General features: G+C 45.8%; 1 non-coding gene across 1 annotated transcript; it reads left to right on the forward strand.

The window, feature by feature from the left end:
- The first annotated feature begins 708 nt into the window (after positions 1-708).
- LOC115892289 lies at positions 709-895 on the forward strand. Its single transcript, XR_004052185.1, has one exon. It is a non-coding gene; the product is annotated as a U2 spliceosomal RNA (small nuclear RNA).
- The last annotated feature ends 4,420 nt before the right edge of the window (positions 896-5,315 follow it).

Here is a 5,315-nt window from a genome sequence, read left to right on the forward strand (position 1 = left end):
TTATCAGACTGCCCCCTTCCCCATCAGATTTTTAGCTACTCTTTAGTCAGAAGTGGGTCATAGACATATCCAGTCATGAAGACAGCTTGGGGATTCATGCACTTAGCTTTCCAGCATCTATAGCAGAAGCAGATCAGGAAGAAAAGGGTGGGAAAAAGGTGTGGAGTCAACAGTGTCCGCCGAAGGAGAATGAACCTAAAAGCACTTCAAAGCCATTTAACAGCAAATTTTGTTAGCAAATTATCTTTCCAAAGCACTTATCTTAGTTTTCTTAAAAATGATCATGTTGGCGTTGACCGCTCTCCGCCGAGAGATCTGTTCCACAGACCCCTCTCGCTTTAGCCCTCAGTCTCTTTCAGTTTTCTCTTTTCTCTCCGTTCATACAAACAAGGAAGTCGCCCCCCGTGGAGCCCCGGCTCCCCATCAGGAGGCGGCCCCGGGGGCGGAGTCAACCCTGGAGCCACGCCCTCTGGGAAAGCGCGGGGCATGCAAATTTGAAATGAAAGCCCGGGAACGCCGGAACAAGCACGAGTGTAAGATTTCCCTTTTACACGTGGAGAATAAGAACTCAGCCCGAGTGTGTAATGGCATCAATAGTGGTGTGGACGAGACAAAGGGAATGAGGCAAGGAGCGAGGCTGGGGCTCTCACCGCGACTTGAATGTGGATGAGAGTGGGACGGTAACGGAGGGGGGGCGAAAGCAGCAGTATCACCTCTCGGCCTTTTACCTAAAAGCAAGTGTAGTATCTGGTTTTTATCAGTGTAACATCAGACACATTCTGTATCTGAGGTTCTGTATCTGAGGATAGTATGCTATATGGGTCTTTGGAACAGGGAGATGGAATAGGAGCTTGTTCTGGTCACTCCACGTATCGACAGGAACGGTGCACTTCCTTGAGGGACGCAATGTCTTTGCAAGATTAGAAGGGAAGAGCACTGCAGAGTAGCTCGCACACCTGGTATCTGTGATACGCCGGTTTTCTCCTTCAGCTACCTTAAGGTTCCTGGTCTGCGGACACATGGTGGGCTTTTCAGCACTTCCGTATTCGCTGTGAGTACAGCGCTTTGGGAAGACTAGGACCCAAAATGAGACTACCCGTTTCTGTATCTGCATGCAGAGAGAGGGTGTTCAATGTTTCTTGGAGGTCCTTAGATCTCAGCTTGGCAGTCAGGTGGTGGTGACTTTTTAAAGGAAAGGGGTCCACCAGTGTTGCTCAGCCTGGACTTGAACTTCTTCCTTTTCTTTTTTTCCCCAAGTTCTGTACACATGTGCAGAACGTGCAGGTTTGTTACATAGGTATGCATGTGCCATGGTGGTTTGCTGCATCTATCAACCAGCCATCTAGGTTTTAAGCCCCACATGCATTAGGTATTTGTTCTGATGCTCTCTCTACCCTTGCTCCCAACCCCCCTGTCAGGGCCTGGTGTGTGTTGTTGCCCTTCCTGTGTGCATGTGTTCTCATTATTCAACTCCCACTTATGAGTGAGAACATGCAGTGTTTGGTTTTCTGTTCCTGGGTTGGTTTGCTGAGAATGATGGCTTCCAGTTTCATCCATGTTCCTGCAAATGACATGAACTCATTCTTTTTTATGGCTGCATAGTAATTCCATGGTGTATATTTTCCACATTTTCTTTATCCAGCCTATCACTGATGGACATTTGAGTTGGTTCCAAGTCTTTGTTACTGTAAATAGTGCTGCAATAAACATACGTGTCCATGTGTCAAAAAAAGAGACCGTGTTTGCACTTGTGTCTAACTAGATGACATAATGTTCAATTTAATTCATTTATTATTCAATGCACTTAATTTAGTTGATTTATTCTAAATTATATCACAGCTGACATAAGCAGGTTTAGGCACAAACACAGGACACACAAGGGGAGCATCGAGTCAGCAGTGGAGCATCGAGTCAGCAGCAGGGAAGTATAGCAGGTGCCTGTGCACTGGGTGAGCGAGGGGCCTCAGGCAGGGGCTTCGCTGAGGGACTCTACATCAGCAGCTAATCAGGAAGTAAGCTAGGTAGGGGTCAACTGAGAGAGCTTCTACCCATCAAAGCACCGTGCTAGGCTCTGTGAGAAATACAGATAAGTGAGATTTACGCTGTCCTGACAGCACTGCCTGCTCATCAGGGATATGAGTAAAGGAAGGAGTAAGCTTAGATGGGCCTGAATGATTCAAGAAGGTGGGGAGAGAGGAGTGCTGAGTGCTGGACAGAACAGACTGTCCAGGTGAAAAAGACTACAGTGGACACTGCCCATAGCCAGCCCACATCCTCTCTGCCTTGCATTGCAGTGCACACAGGCCTGATTGCAACGGCCAGCACTGGCATCCTTTTACCTGAGGGCTTTCTGACTCAGGTAAACCAACACACCTTACTCTGACCCAAAATGCTGGAGAATTAGCACCACCCCCTTCCACCCCCAGATCTGCCTCCCAGATCTGGCAGGAGCCAGTGTAGAAGCCCCCAGCCCCTTGCCCTTGGTGGGATGGCTCTGGGGTATGCTCTGCACTGCTTCCCAGAGCTGCCCAGCAGGGTTAAGCTCCTGGTGCCCACAGTGGTAGCTGGCCTGATAATGCCATCTAGATGGACTCCTTCCTTCCCCATCTCACTTCCTAACTCCCCTCAAAATGTTTCTTGGGGCTGGGCACAGTGGCTCACGCCTGTAATCCCAACACTTTGGGAGGCTGAGGAGGGCAGATCACTTGGGGTCAGGAGTTCAAGACCATCCTGGCCGACATGGTGAAACTCTGTCTCTACTAAAAATACAAAAAAAAAAAAAAAAAAAAAAAAAAAAAAAAATTATCCAGGTGTAGTGGTGCGTGCCTGTAATCCAAACTTGAATCCAGAATTCAGAGATGGTGCATTATGGCTGTGGTTTATGCAAGGAGGATGTGCAACTCCAATTAGGGAACCCATCCCCAAAGGTATTCATCATTCATGAAAATACTGACTAGTGATGATACTCTATATGTTTGAAGTTAAAACAAAATGTTATGTATGTAGCCCCAGTATAAGATGAGAAGAGCATCAGTCAAACACACAATGGGAGATATTCTACAGGATACCTGGCTAGCACTCCTTAAGACTGTCAGGGTCATAAAGAATGAAGAAACCTTGAGAAAATCTCACAGTACATGGGAGATTGTGGGGACATGACAACTCAATGCAATGTGGTAGCCTAGACTGGGTCCTGGAACAAACAAAAGGATATGAATGAAAAAACTGGTGAAATGTACCAATGTCAGTTTAGTTTTGACAAATCATAAGATGTTAATAAAAGGGTAAACTGGCCTGGGGCAGTGGCTCACACTTGCAATCCTGGCATTTCGGGAGGCCAAGGTGGGTGGATCACTTAAGCTCAAGAGTTGGAGACCAACCTGGGCAACATGGTGAAATCCCATCTCTATACAAATTCAAAAAAATTAGCCCGGGATGGTGGTGAGCACCTGTAGTCACAGTTACTCAGGAGGCTGAGGTGGGAGGATCACTTGAGCCTAGGAGGTTGAGGTTGCAGTGAGCTATGATTGCACCACTGTACTCCAGCCTGGATGACAGAGGGAGATCCTGTATCAAACTGAAAAAAAAAAAGCGGGGGGGAAACCAAGTGAGGGGTATAAGGAGACCCTCTGTCCTATCACTGAAACTTTTCTGTAAATCTAAAATCACTCTACAATAAAATATTTATTTTCAAAAATATTTTGTGTATATATATATATATATATTTGTTTTTGTATCTCATCTGTACAGATTCTTGATTGATTCACCACTTCCCAGCCATTGGAATAAGAAGTGCCTCTGTAGCATTTGCTGGTGCCCACTCAGACCTCTGCCTTTTTTTGTGGGACAAAGAAAAATTTACAGGTAACTTTTTCTCCCTTTCTAGTCTACAGCTCATAGCCCGCCTATCATAAAGCTGCTCATAGTTTCAAAAAATTATTTCATTCATATATTTAAACTTTTCCTTTATATTCTTTATTTACATATTTTAAATGTAAATAATTTAATTTTTACTATTTAATTTATAACAATTATTTTTACTAACTTTACATTTAATTTTAAAATGTTATTTTATTGTATCAGGCTGGGAGAGAAGCTAAACAAATATGGTGGCCAGAGTTGAAGCCTGCTGTCTTTGCCTGTTGGTGGCCAGTGCCTTGGGGTTCATCCTTTTTCTCTTGAGGCCCATGTCCGCTCGGGGAGATTGATCCACAACTTCATTCTCACCTACTGGGGTGGGAAAATGACTCAGGCCAGTCAGACACACAGCAGTTTGCTTAGGGATAAGAGTCAAACTCAGGACTTTGTTGGAGTTCCTGGGAATGGTGCCCTCTTTTTTGGCCGGGGATTCTAAGTTGCAAGATGTGCTCTTGGAGCTGGTGACATCTGTGCCATCATCAGAGCAGACGCCTGCCTGGCAAGGAACCCAGAGGAAAGCGGAACCCAGGCTTAGAGATGAGCCTTCCTGACATTGTTTGAGCATCTGGGATCCAGCCACGTTCAGATGCCTGGGCTTTTCCATATACTGAGCCAATGAATTTCCTTTCTCTCTTTTTAAAGCCACATTGAGTTGGATTTCCATTTCTGTCACTTGCAACCCCAGGAGTTTTGTTGGAACAGTGACCCTCACTGCTGTTTGATTATGGTGTGTCCTTTTTGGCCCTCCCATCATCCTGGGTGTGAAACCATACACTGTCTGGTCTTGCTCAATATTCCTAATTGTGTTGGGTGGGCATCCTTGCTCTGCCTTCTCTAGCTGATAGCAAGTTAGAACCAAGGCAAATTCCTTAATTGCTCAGAGCTGCAGTTTCCTTGATTGTAAAATTGCGGGGTAGGGTGGGGGTGGGGAAGAAACCCTCTATCAAGGGGCTGTTGGGAGAATGAAATGAGTAATGTATATGTGGCATTAACACAGTTCCATATTTTTTTTTTTTTTTTGAGACGGAGTCTCGCTCTGTCTCCCAGGCTGGACTACAGTGGCCAGATCTCAGCTCACTGCAAGCTCCTCCTCCCGGGTTCACGCCATTCTCCTGCCTCAGCCTCCCAAGTAGCTGGGACTACAGGCGCCCGCCACCTCGCCCAGCTAGTTTTTTGTATTTTTTAGTAGAGACGGGGTTTCACCGTGTTAGCCAGGATGGTCTTGATCTCCTGACCTCGTGATCCACCCGTCTTGGCTTCCCGAAGTGCTGGGATTACAGGCTTAAGCCACCAAACACAGTTCCATATTAAACATTTGCATTTGAGTAATTTTTATCGGTGTTACTATAAATAAAAGGCAGGTTATCACAGGCAGCAATCCTATCTTTCTTCTCCTT

This window comes from Rhinopithecus roxellana, chromosome 1 (assembly GCF_007565055.1).
Source record: "Rhinopithecus roxellana isolate Shanxi Qingling chromosome 1, ASM756505v1, whole genome shotgun sequence".
Classification (NCBI taxonomy): Eukaryota; Metazoa; Chordata; class Mammalia; order Primates; family Cercopithecidae; genus Rhinopithecus; species Rhinopithecus roxellana.